The sequence below is a fragment of the Amblyomma mixtum genome, chromosome 1 (assembly GCF_055824585.1).
Source record: "Amblyomma mixtum isolate Tamu chromosome 1, ASM5582458v1, whole genome shotgun sequence".
Lineage (NCBI taxonomy): Eukaryota > Metazoa > Arthropoda > Arachnida > Ixodida > Ixodidae > Amblyomma > Amblyomma mixtum.
In genome coordinates, this window is record NC_143012.1 from 170,689,181 (window position 1) to 170,703,110 (window position 13,930).

General features: G+C 44.0%; 1 long non-coding RNA gene across 2 annotated transcripts; it reads right to left on the bottom strand.

The window, feature by feature from the left end:
- Positions 1-8,408: 8,408 nt before the first annotated feature.
- Positions 8,409-11,162, bottom strand: LOC149369777 (uncharacterized). 2 transcript variants are annotated; one of them, XR_016285434.1, is made up of 3 exons: positions 10,483-11,162; positions 9,179-9,356; positions 8,409-8,663 (listed from the first exon to the last, which is right to left on the bottom strand). It is a non-coding gene; the product is annotated as an uncharacterized LOC149369777 (long non-coding RNA). The 2 variants fall into 2 exon arrangements; XR_016285435.1 differs by having other exon boundaries at positions 10,479-11,162.
- Positions 11,163-13,930: the final 2,768 nt, after the last annotated feature.

A 13,930-nucleotide genomic window follows, 5' to 3' on the forward strand; every position in this document is an offset into this window, starting at 1 on the left:
CGGGTCCACATCGAACAACCAGGTGTATCCAAAAGGGCTCATAACAACCTAAGGGGCCACTAAGGGGCCACTAAGGGGCCACTAAGGGGCCACTAAGGGGCCACTAAGGGGCCACTAAGGGGCCAGGCGAGGCGGCCGCGCTTCGCACGCGCTCCCGTTTGGCTGATTATTTTGAGCGGCAAACCATTCCCAACCTCCGAAAATTTGGTGCGAGAATATGGAACTCATCGAGCGGGCGCCGTCGAGACCAAAAGACATTTCGGGAGCGCTGAACTTTTTCTCCTACTTGACACTGAACCCTCGCAACGAGTGCCACCCTGTTAACCCTAACCGAGCGAAGCCCTCGATGTGCGCCACGCTGCACGGCACCGGGAAAACGGTGCCTTCGCAGCCGACTGCTACCTTTACAGCACCCCAGCCTTACGTTTCTTCACCGGATTTGGATATTCCGGACATTGATTGACACGAATCCACTCTACCTGTCTCTTCGGTTAGCTTCGGCCAACCTCTCCGCCTGGACAAAGCTGATACTGACGCGCGCTGGAAGCTAGCGCTCAACAATAGAACGCGAAGCGCCGGCGACTTCACACACACTCCAACCTCACCTGAACGCACCATCCAGGGAAACGCTGGAATTTGCGCTTCGGCGGCGCCCGAGCGAGTTCCTCCAGGCAAACCGGACCCCGGGCGGTCATTGCCGACACGGCGACCGCCCGCGCTGTGCAAAGACTTCAAGATCACTTTCAGGAACAGCGAGAGTTATAGTTCAGCCAGTTCACTGCACACCAAGTGGAAAAATGATTGCCGCGGGAGTGAACGACCTTGCCATCCGTCCATTTCACGATTTCATGATTCGCTTACATGCCGGAAGTTTCTTTATAATAGTACAGTCAGTAAGAGATAGCTAGGGAGACGCATATTAGAGAGTAGAATCAGTCATAAATTTTCATTCATCATAAAATACACTTATCAGGGAATAAAATGTGTTCGTTCCCTCTGCTTTCTTTGTGATACTTGAGGAACAGTCCTATACCACGTGTCTCAGCGACAACTCTGAAAAATTTTCAAAAATCGGCTTTTTGGGGTAAAAATATGGCTTTTTTGTGATAGTATTACCAGCGCTTGCGGACATCGGAAAGGTGGTGAATTGTTTTAAGTAGTAGGCTGGTTAACTACTTTCTGATAACTATTTTTTAACTATCACAGATAGGGAACTGGTTCCAATTAGAGATTTGTAGCCGGTCGGTAGTAATACGCGTATCAGTTTTTAGAATTTAGAAAACCTAGTTACCCTCGCCACTGTGGGTCGATAAAATCTGGCTGCATCGTGCGAAAATACATGGCTTTTCAAAGCCTGCAGGCAAAGCAACCGCTTCAGTGCACGTAACTAGTAGAAAAATCCCAATTTTGTCGGGCCACAGCGCCAAGGATAATCGCTTTTTCAAAATCCTAAAACAGATACGGCTATTACTAACGACTGACTACAAAACCCTAGTGGCAACTAGGCACCTAGCTCTTTTAGTGAAAAGGTAATTATTAAAAATTGGTTATCTGGCTTACTACTTAAGACGATTCACCGGCTTTCTGGTGTATTCCAACACTTGTAATATTATGCACAAAAGGCGTATTTTTCACAAAAAAGCCTATCTTTGAAAATTTTTGAAATTGTTCGCTGAAACACGTAGTATATTCGGGCTGAATTTCTCACTTCAAAAAGAACTGCAAAATTTTAACTGCTATAGAATTGAAAATATGTTTCAGCTCTTGTACCGAAAAAAAATAGAACTTTTAGTGACTCTTCAGTTTTCTATCCAGAAAAATGCCATTTTGCAGAGATATACTGGTTTTGTAGCAGGAACAATTGTTTTCGTCACAAACGTTCAGTTCATGGGGCACATGAAAAAAAGATGTCTGTAACCAAACATCGGCTTTTTTAAAAAAATCCAATTAGCTATTACGACATCATCATCCTGACCACGACCACTGGAACATGCAAGAAATAAACGCACTAAAACAACTTGCCATCATTATAGTTCAGCCAAAGGCAACGCGCTTTTACTTTGCTGAACATAACTAACAGAATATCTGAAGAAACTACACTGCAAAAAAAATCCGTGAATGTTATGTACAAACTCTCCATAAGAACAAACGCTTGCTCTGTTGCATCTGAAATGGAGGGACCATCCCTAACACATTCGTGAAGGTGGCTGGCCGTATTATGCATTTTCTGAAACCTATTACTCGCCGTAACTGTTGGCCCCCGGACTAGCACCACATGACGTCCCATTTGTGATCTGTGTGATTTACTCTTGTTCAACAATGTCCGCAAACTAGCATAGCGAATAAACTTGAGCATGTCTAATTAGATTAACCCCATGTGCAAAGGTGAAGATCCGAGTGGGGGTGATAATCAAATTAGACCCAAGTGACGCATAATGTTCCTTCAACGTTGAGGGATTGCTACAAATTGTTAGCAACATTAAATAACAAAGGACTTACTTTGCTATAACTTTAAAAGAAGTACGTTGACTTCAAAAAAAAAACGTTTTCACCATGTTGCTAGCCACATGACGGGGTAACAGTTAATAAATGCATTTAATAAATAATTTAGAAATGCAGCGTAATGAGGTCAAGAGTTAAAAAAACATTCAGACACAGACAATGGTTAGACAACTTCTCCAAATTGAAACTGAACACCGGCCAAAAATACATTACAAACATGATGAAACTGCCCAAGCTGAAAGCCGAATTTCCGTCTGCCGTTTGATAAGGAAACGAACCATTGAGAAAGCCAAAAGCATGGCCAAACAAATTTGTGAACGCAGTGCAATGTAGCAGTCACATCTTTGCTACACAACCATCAATCAAAAACGCTAACTCCTTCACGGATAACAAAACATCGATAACACAACAAAATATTGCTCATTGCAATGTTTAATTTATTAGGTACCTATAGCCGGCCATTCATGTCTCGTCTTCCTGCGGATAAATGAAACGCTGCCAAAAAGCAGTCAGCAGCCATAATTGCTATAGTGACAAGGAGGATGTGCACCGTCGGTGCTGTTCCCTCATCCTGAGTAGAAAATAATAGCTGTTTTTTCTGGAATGTACTCTGGAAGCATGAATTTCCTATCCACCTTTATTTAGCTTGCCCTGACACGACCCATCATGAACTCTGCAGCTTTGACAAACATGTGGGCCAATCGACAGCCACAGAAGACTGTAGAACCCTGCTAACTTGCAAAAAACCACTGCTCAGAAAGAAAAAACTTGACAAAAAGTGAGGAGTTCCTTATATGTACTCTGTTTTATATGGTACTAAGAATGTGGCTAAGACATGGCATGAATATTGTTTTTTTCTGCTCAGTTGCAAACTTTCTCGCGTGTGCTAACATATTACTGCAATGTAAATAATGAAACATACCAGCATTGCACAACATGCTGTAAGACTTACAAAATACACCCCCTGCAAGGCTACCACATGCCTCTTACATGCAGTAATGTTTATATCTGTCAAACTATCTAGACTGTGAAATGAGACACCAAGCCTCCGACATCTGGAGATGTGTACCTCCCATGCAATTAGAGTGATTGCAGATGCTCCTTCTTCATGGCATTTCAGTTGCTAGGTGTGAAAGGACCGGATATGAAGGTGAACAACTAGACACCAACTTTTTAAGCAACGTCACAATGAGCAATGTGCCTTGGCTTTTCTTCCATCCAAAAAGTTTTATTTTCCATGTTCTGTGTTCATGTAACTGCTTGCATGTGCTCATTTTGGCTTGCTGGGAGGTTCTTTTCTTTGTTAAACTAGCGTTAACTCTGGCCTCAGTCCTCTGCACTTTCTTAATTTTTTTGCTAGTGTTCACCTTAAGTCATGTGCAAGCTCACGCAGATCTCTACTTTTCTACGTTTCCAACTGTCACATCTTCTCTGCCTTCGTCATGTCCATCACTGGATCCGACACCTTCAAGTATGCTGTGTATAATCACCTTAACTAATCTGCCTATTACACATGTATTTTTGTTAGCCACCCACTCCTCTCTCTGGCGCCGATAGGCCCTGAGAGTAAATAAATGAATTGGAGTCTAAGCTAAGTCTCTGAAAGCATGCATTATGTGCAGTTTATTTTACCATCTTAACCAGTAAAGAGTAGAGGGAAAAAAGCTGCTAAGTGGAGCTTGACATGCCTCTCGCCCCTACACTGGAAAGCAGCAGGCAAGGCATACGTAACTACTAACGACAGCAGAGCATGCCAAGTGTGAAGTAAATCAGTAATGTTCCTCGTGTTTATCACAGGGCATACTCTCTGCTCAGTAATTTATTACCCCCTTAGACATTCTGCAAGGAGTGTACACAATGATGTGTCACCACAATACAATGAGAATCATTAACCCTGTGCCAATACGACAGCAAAGAAATGTATGCCCAATAAATGCATTGCTTACATGCAACCAAGAGGCAAGAATGGGCCAACCTGGCACGTATATGCAAAATAAGCTCAAAATGACATTTGAGCAGCATGCTCATTCCCCTCACCCCCTCCCTCAAAAAAAATGTGAAAAAAGGTACTATTCACAAGGCACGTTTGAAAGATGCGGCTGTAATTTTTGCCACAGTTTAACTACGTGTGAAATTCAGATATAACGCATGTGGTTGGAAGCGAGGCGCCAGGGCGCGGGCAAACAGTAATCGTCTTCAGGTATCGACTGGTTCCACCTCCTGAGGGCCGCTGCTCGACGAGTACCACTCATGGCCACGTTCACATCCAACAAGCTTGTAATAAACATTAGACAGGTGTTTATTATGACACGGTAGCAGCTCATCAGTGCTATTGGCCAGTGCTCAATTTTTTAGCTTAATAAACGCAATCATCCACCGAAACGCGTGTCGACTGTTCCTCGCCAAATTCTTGCAGCCCCACGAGGGTGAGCAGCTTTTCCGCCGGCTTCAAGTTTCCTCTTTCGTGCAGGGCCACTGGCATTGTAACGCACATTCTGCACGGTCGTTTTACTATGCATCGATGCCGCATGGGATAGCAAGCGGTTGTAAACTCCAATGCGGCGTACGGGCCGCACACATACACACACAGTAACGACAATACAGCGCGCAGGACGTACGCAGCGAACACGGAAGAACAAAAACCTTTCCAAAGCACCTGTTCACTCAACACCACACATACTCCGCGCATGGTTCCGACTGCGGGCTTGGCTAGCGCTTCGACTCGTCATGGCCGAGCGGCGCTGTGCACTTGTGGTAACAACGCTCATGAAAGTTTAATATGTAAAGCCATTCAAGTTGTCAGCTAAAAAAGCTACGGTAAAATTAAATAGATCTGATATGTTTTCAAGGTGGTGCGCATTTGCGGCGTCAGCGACGTAAGCATGGACGCGAATACGCGAATGGCGCTATGAATTTCCCGTGCAGCTCTGCTAGCCACCATAGCTCTGCAAATGGCATCGTGTTCGGCGTTTTGCGCGGCTGACTTGCCCGCATGAATTTTACTTCCTCCGTGCACACATGCTTGGTGAGGTGAACGGTGGTCGGTGCGAACAGTTTGAAGTTTAATCGACTGAAAATTGCTCAAGGAAAGTAAGCGGCATTGCATTTTTATTGTTTCTGTACATCGCGAGTGACTGGCGGCAGCCACACGGCATCGTCTCCGGTTTGGTGAACTTGTGAGAAGGTGAGCAATTTGTTCTCAAATTTTGAAAGCGGTTTATTGTTTGTATTGTAACCCTGCGTCTCGTCGCATGTTATGTTCACGATAACATCAGCACAACGTGCATGCGCTTTCTGTCTCTATTTGAAGTAACATTGGTCGATCAGCGTAAACTTTTGGATTCAATTAAGCATAAGCTGTCCATGTTGGTAGTGCGTGTCGAATGTGCTTTGAGATCATTCTGTGCTCGAGGTCTTCTGACAATTTATTTATTACCAGGTATAGTCTAGAGATTTGGAACCGTTCATCCCATTGCAACAGTGCTGAAAAGCTGTTTTGTGTTCATGCATCTGCTGTCCTTAAACTTTTCGGTAATCATTCGCGTGGTTCCTTTGGATCTGGACAACCGACTACTGTTCCTAGGGGCGCCTCGCAGCAGAGCCCCTGGGGACGCCCAGTGGGTCAGCTGTTTGTCCAGGTGCCAAATTACCAAAGGTACCATTCCAGACTTTTTTTTCTGTTCATCAACCTCATATTCCTTGCAAATATTACAGTATGTAATCAGCAACTGAAAAAATTGGTAACTTACACACATTTCAGGACAGTTCAGAGAAATGAAATGAAAATTGGTTTTTGAGAAAAGGAAATGAGGCAGTAACTGTCTCACTTCTCTGGGTAGACTCCTGAACCTAAGGGAAAAAATAAACGAGGGAGTCTAGAGAGAAATACACATGTAGCATCAGTATTCTCTGTGTAGACTTTTCGAGACCTGGATTCATTCCTTCTAGGACAGTGGCAAGCAGTAAGTGAACTGCACATAAATTTATTTTCCTCTATTGCAAAGTAAAGAGCGCAAATGTTATAAGACAAGCCTCTAGTCTGTTTCATTCTCACTGCATTTGCTCAAAGCATAATATGAAATGCTGTATTTCTTATACCCTCGTTTCCTTTACTTTGAGCAGTAGGTATTGACAATGAACATCAGGGCAACTCCGCTCTCATTGCTTGTTGCTGCTTTTAGGTTTCCTCCATGATTTTCTGCTTGCTCAGTCCTGGCCTTAACATATTTTCTTCTGTTGCTTAGCATCGAACTATTGGCTAGGTTACATGGTTGTGCTACTTCTATGTTCACTGTGAGGTTTGAGAGCTTGTTGCTTTGTTCTTTTTTATAAGCATCTTTGTCTTCTCGAGGCTGATTGGCAGTCCGGAACAGAGACAACATGCATTGTTTATGTTAAGGTGATGACATGGTAGCCTAACACATCGTATCGTTGCCATTCGAGCCCCCTGTGTACTTGCTTTGCTGCACTGGGAGCAAAAAAGTTTAGTGGAAGTCGCAGTGAGGCGCACTTTTGTTTAGACTATTGGCAAAGGTTTACTGTTGCTTCGCAGTAAAGCGCTCCCACTTGTTGCGCACGAGAATTTAGATGGCTGTTAAATACTACTATCAAGGATTTAGTTGTTGTAATGTCGCAGGTCTGTTTTGTAGGATTTCAGATCATTGTCTGGCACTGTCCCCGAAGCCTGTTGTGTGTCAGTCACGCCACTATGCTGTTGTATTTCCGTCCAGTGTAAAAAATATTTTGTGTGACTATGCTACACGCACAGGTTCATGGGGAAGTAAATATTTTGTGTCGCTTCAGCCGTATAATGCTTCAAAATAAACACACGGAAAAACACATGCTGTTAAAAGCCTTGGCTTGTGTAACCCATGTGTGAGGAGAATACTATTATGGGAGGAATTCTTGCATTGCAACCTTTTAAACTCCTTTTTTGTAAAAAAATGACGTGAGGTTTCATGAGTTACAGCTCTCTTTCATTGCTTGCTCAGAGAAAGCGTTTATTGTAAGTAAGCAGTAGTCGCTTTTTTTCTATTGTTCAAGTAGCAGCATCAGCATGTCTCATCATTTTTGTCTTGAATGACTGAAGGTGCTTCCAGAGCATTGCCTTCTTTGTTTCTTGTTGCTTATTCAGCATGCATTATTGTGTCTATAGATTGCACTTTAGCATTATTTTGCGTTCTCCCCAGCATATTTTAAGAGACCAAATACAGAAGCACCTTCCATTGGCCTTACATGCTCGCTATTAATGCAGAAGTAATTATATGCCACACTAAACACCAAATCTACATCCTTCAGAGCGGGTCTAGAAGCTTGTCACCAGACTCTTGCCTTCAAGGAGTTCTTACAGGTTTCACATATCTGCTTGGTGTTGGAAGTGACAGCCTTGACTGATAATGATATGCATTAGACACAGGTTATGCATTTACAGTTAGGCCGGAACGAAATCCAAACGTACATGTGCAGTACTCTTCTACTTTGCATGCAGCGAGGTATACATTTAGATAGGGTTCATATATGTGTATTAGGTAGATCTCTTATCCTGAAACAGTCCCCGCAGGGAGGCGTCTGCAGCATGCAGACGTTGGTGAGTGGCGACACCACGGGGTTAACCCGAGCATCCGCAGGGACATCCCCGCAAGGGGATGATGGTGAACAATGCATCACCACGGACCCGAGCATCCGCGCTTAGCCGTGCGTGGCATCGCCGTGTCCGGGGAAAAGGGGATCCTGGTGGTTGAGCCGATGCCGAGCGTTTGGACCCTTAAGGCCCCTCGGCGGAGGCAACACACCACTTTGGCCCCAGCTTCCTGTAGACGGCACCTCCGGCCTGACCCGACTGGGGGAAATCGGCAGTCGCCTTTTCCTGTTCTCCTCTCCATCTTTCACTGTCCTATCTCCTTTCTTACAACTTTCCTGTATCCTCCTCCCTTCTTGGTTTTTTTCCTCTTTTTCTTGGCGGCGAGGGTTAACCGTGTGTGACCAACTACCCTGAGTTGAGTCATATTAGGTTATAGTTAAGGTGTACAGCTGGCGTGGGCAGGACTTACTTTCAAGTTCCTGTCGCGTCCCCTTGTTGGACTCCATGGTGGGTGGCTGGCACCATGACCGAAAAACCAAATTTTTTTATGGCTCCCCCCCTTTCCAAACTTGATCGCTCTCTGAAAAGAGTGCGGAACGAAGCAGCAGACTTTTTTTTCGAAAAAGAAACCGACATTCACTAAGTTTCATGTTATACACAGTAACTGTGAACAAAAGCAAGCCCGAATCATATCCCCATTTCTTGTTACCAAATGCCTAACAGATACCTTAGGGCCTGGCTACAAGGTATCCAAAATGTCAAGCGGCGACCTACTCCTCGAACTACGCGAGAGCATCCAGTGCTCGAAACTTGCAAACATCGATTCCATAGGGGACATCTCTGTCTCCGTGACTCCCCACCGATCCCTCAACTCAGTCAAAGGCGTTATCTCAGAAGCTGATTTTATCCACCTAACAGAAACTGAAATGCTTCAAGGACTATCCGAACAAAATGTAATAGACGTCCACGGGATCAAAATCCGCAAGGATAACAAGGAAATGGACACCAAACACATGGTCCTCACATTTAACACCAGCAGCTTGCCCGAAACAATCGAAGTAGGATACCTGAAAGTCAACGTAAGACACTACATACCCAATCCCCGTCGCTGTTTCAATTGCCAGAAGTTTGGCCATGGCTCACAAAGCTGCCGCGGCCGCAAAACCTGCGCGAAATGCGCATCAAAGGACCACCAGTCTGAGGAATGCGACGCAGCACTACGCTGCGCAAACTGCGAAGGCGACCACGCTGCGTACTCCAGGGCGTGTCCGTCCTGGAAAAAGGAAAAAGAAATCATCATCATTAAGACCAAAGAAAACATTTCATTCAAAGAAGCCAGAAGGCGTTTTGCACTTAACAACACATTCTCCTTCACAGCGAAACCAAACTTCGCTGATGTGGTGCGCAGGGGCGTAGCACCACACAGCACTCCGGCACCTGCCGCGGCCACTTCCACCGCGCCTGTGGCAGTGCCATCCACGCCCCAGGCAGAGACAGCGAAAGCTGCTCTGCCAACTACAAGCCAGGGAGTGCCGGCCCACGGGTCAACACCCCGCAGGACTTCCCCCCGTCGGGGGAGGCCCGACACCCACACACCTGCGGAATCTCCGCGGTCGTCCAGCACCTCTTGCGAGGTGATGGACCAAACTCCCAGCCCGCCTGCTTTACAGCGGCGGAACAGCTCTCTTGAGCGGAAAAAAGGCAGGGCCACCATAACGGCCCCAGAACATAAGTAAACTCTCAATCGTTCCTATCCCAAACATAAATATGGCTTTCCTAGTTCAGTGGAACTGTAGAGGAATGTTGAGGAACCACAATGACATAAAAGATATCCTAGGGTCAATCTCGCCCGTAGTCTTATGTCTTCAAGAAACATATCTAGGTCCACAACATACAAATATCCTGAAACATTATAAAACTTTTAGACGCGATCGTGAGCAGGCAAATAGACTATCTGGAGGCGTTGCGATCGTCGTGCAAAGCGGCGTCCCTGCTCGAGAAGTCACACTCAAAACAAAACTTGAAGCCGTCGCGGTCAGTGTCGTCAGCCATAAAACAATTTCTATCTGTTCTGTATATATTCCTCCACATTTTACATTAACAGTCCACGATTTACAAGAACTTATCAATGAACTTCCAGAACCGTATCTAGTAGTTGGGGACTTCAACGCTCACTCCCCTTTTTGGGGAAGCGAACGCTGTGACTCTAGAGGACAAACAATCGAAGATTTTATACTTTCTAATAATGTCTGCCTTTTAAATACGGGAAAAGCCACATATTGCTGTCCAAGCTCAGCAAAAATGAGCTCTCTCGATTTAGCTTTCGCATCACCATTACTTTTTAACGATTTTAAATGGGATGTTTTAAATGACCCCATGGGCAGCGATCACTTACCTACCATCATCAGGCTCTCATCGTCCACTCCAATCATCCCCACAAGGCCACGGCGCTGGAAAATTCAGCTCGCCGACTGGTCACTTTTTACAAAAAGTGCCACTCTGGAAAAGGAATTTTGTGACGACCTTAGCACAGATGAAATTAATGAGAAGTTTACTGAATGCATAATATCGGCCGCAACACTCGCTATACCACAAACAACAGGACTTGCACAAAAGAAACACAAAGTGTGGTGGACAAAAGAATGCACATTAGCAAAAAAACAACAAAAGAAAGCCTGGAGCGCTCTGCGTCGATATCCCACTGCAGAGAACCTACTCACCTTTAAGAAGGCAAAAGCCAGAGCGCGGTATGTGCGAAGAAATGCAGAGAAAACCTCTTGGCAGAAATATGTCTCCTCAATAAATAGTTCAATAACATCAAAGAAAATGTGGGAAAAAGTGCGTAAATTTACTGGTGACCATACCCCTTTCACACTTCCTCTCTTGACAGCACCCGGGACACAAACATCTTTAGAAGAACAGGCCAACATACTGGGCGAGCATTTTGCTGAGATCTCAAGCTCATCCAACTACACAAACACATTTCAAAAACACAAAGCAATAGCTGAGAAACAAAGATTCCCATCTGGAGCAGGTGTTCATGAGGATTATAACCAGCCTCTCACACTAGAAGAATTAAATAAGGTACTATCTTCTGGAAGAAAGACAGCACCAGGACCGGACAACGTGCATTACGCTATGCTTGCCCATCTCTCCGAGTCTGCTGTAGAGGCACTGTTAAAATTCTTTAATAAAATCTGGATTACTGGAAATATACCTGACGAGTGGAAAAAAGCAGTCATAATACCTTTTCTCAAACCCGGAAAACGACCAACAAGTCCTAGCAGTTACAGACCAATAGCCCTCACCAGCTGCATTGCTAAATCTTTCGAAAGTGTAATAAACATTAGATTGACCTTCATACTTGAATCTCGGCAACTATTAGATACACACCAATGTGGCTTTAAGAAAGCATGCTCAACCACAGATCACCTTGTCCGTCTAGAAAACACCATCCGGGAGGCGTTCATCCACAAGCAGCACTGTATTGGGGTCTTCTTCGACTTGGAGAAGGCCTACGATACTACGTGGAAGTTCGGCATCCTCCGTGACCTAGCAGAGCTAGGTATCCGCGGCAGGATGTTGAACTGCTTGAAGGACTTCCTGGCTAACCGCACATTCCGAGTCCGCCTAGGAGCAACTCTCTCCATGACTTTCACCCAAGAGAATGGCGTACCCCAGGGGTGCATTCTAAGCACGACACTCTTCATAGTAAAAATGAATTCCTTAGCTAAAGTAATACCCAAGTCCATAAATATTCAGTCTATGTAGATGACCTACAAATAGCATGCACGTCCTCCAGCATATCAACCTGTGAGAGACAAATACAAATCACACTAAATAAACTAGGTGCTTGGGCAGACATAAATGGGTTTAAATTTTCTCCTCAAAAAACAGTAGCTGTTCTTTTTTCATTGCGACGAGGCCTACAGGTCGATCCCAATCTATACTTGAATCACACTGCGCTACCAATTAAACTAGAACACAAATTTTTAGGCGTAACTTTCGACAAGAAACTCACATTTCTACCACATATTAACAACCTTAAAAAGAAAGCTTCTCAAGCCCTCAATATATTAAAAGTTCTCTCACGGAAGCGGTGGGGGTCCGATAGAGCAAGCCTTTTACAAATATATCGCTCTCTGGTGCGCTCCAAGCTGGACTACGGGTGCATAGTATATGGTTCGACAAGAGCATCCTACTTAAAAAGATTAGACCCCATTCATAATCTTGGTCTGCGCCTATCATCCGGAGCATACAGAACATCACCAGTAGTTAGCCTTTACGTTGAAACTAATGAAGCCGCTCTTGAGGATCGAAGAATCGCCCTTACATGCTCATATGTCTTAAAAATCCGTTCTCTTCCGAAACATCTCTGCCATCCAGTTGTAACCAAGTGCCCATCTAAAAGATTATTCATCAACAAACCACATTCTATCAGACCATTACTGCTGCGCTTTGAAGATAAATGTGAAGAGCTAACAGTACTAGATGCCCTACCGAATATTGCACAAAGGAATGAATATTTACCACCATGGTACAGCCTGCCTTCAGTATGTGACCTCACAATGACACATTTAGATAAAAAGCAAACGCCAAATGAGTACATATTACAGGAATTCTTTGCACTACAAGAAAAGTATGACACTTACACTGAATTTTATACCGATGGCTCAAAAACAGAAAGTCACGTTGGAAGTGCAGTAATCCAAGGAAAAAACAAACAGATAATGCGACTACCAGAATTCGCATCGGTTTTTACTGCTGAGTGTTATGCCATCTTTGTAGCTGTGGAAAAAATAGTAAGAGAGAATATCAAAAATAGCATCATTTACACCGATTCCCTGAGTATGCTCAAAGCACTGCACTCCAGAAATGCTGCTGAACCCATAATAGGTAACATCATACATAGCATTGTTAAAATCACAGAACAAAAACATAACATTAAATTCTGCTGGGTTCCTAGCCATGTTGGAATCGTAGGTAATGAAAAAGCAGATGTATGCGCTGCACAAGCCCGGAATGGCCAAATAAAACAAGTGAGCATACCGCACAGGGATTGCTTAAAGTTTATCAACAGTAAACTCAGAAATAAGTGGCAGGCCGCATGGCAAGATCACGTAAACAACAAATTAAAATCTGTGAAACCATTTTTAGGGGAATGGCAATCATGTAGGCATCAAGAACGTTTTACCGAAGTTATTTTATGTCGGCTCCGCATTGGACACACCCACCTCACGCACAACTTTCTGCTAGCCAAACAAAACAAACCTCTCTGTGAAATGTGTGGTGCTGAACTCACAGTGAACCACATTTTAATTTCATGCATAAAACTAGAAGAACTAAGAAAGAAATATTTCACAACATTTTACAGGGAAAGCATCCCATTACACCCCATGCTACTCTTAGGTGATCGAGCACTGGTTGATATTTCATGTATTTTTAGGTTTCTCAAGGAAGCCAACGTTTTAAACAAACTCTAAGTATTTTTAGAAAGCTTCACCATTAACAAAAACTCTAACCTTGTGTTTGGCGCAGCATAGCCTCAGTTGCTTTTGCGCCATAAAAATCAATATAACTAACTAACTAAACCTCTCTGTGACATGTGTGGTGCTGAACTCACAGTGAACCACATTTTAATTTCATGTATAAAGCTAGAAGAACTAAGAAAGAAATATTTTACAACATTTTACAGGGAAACCATCCCATTACACCCCATGTTACTTTTAGGTGATCGAGCACTGGTTGACATCTCATGTATTTTTAGGTTTCTCAAGGAAGCAAGCATTTTAAACAAACTCTAAGTATAGAAAGCTTCACCTTTAACAAAAACTCTAACCTTGTGTT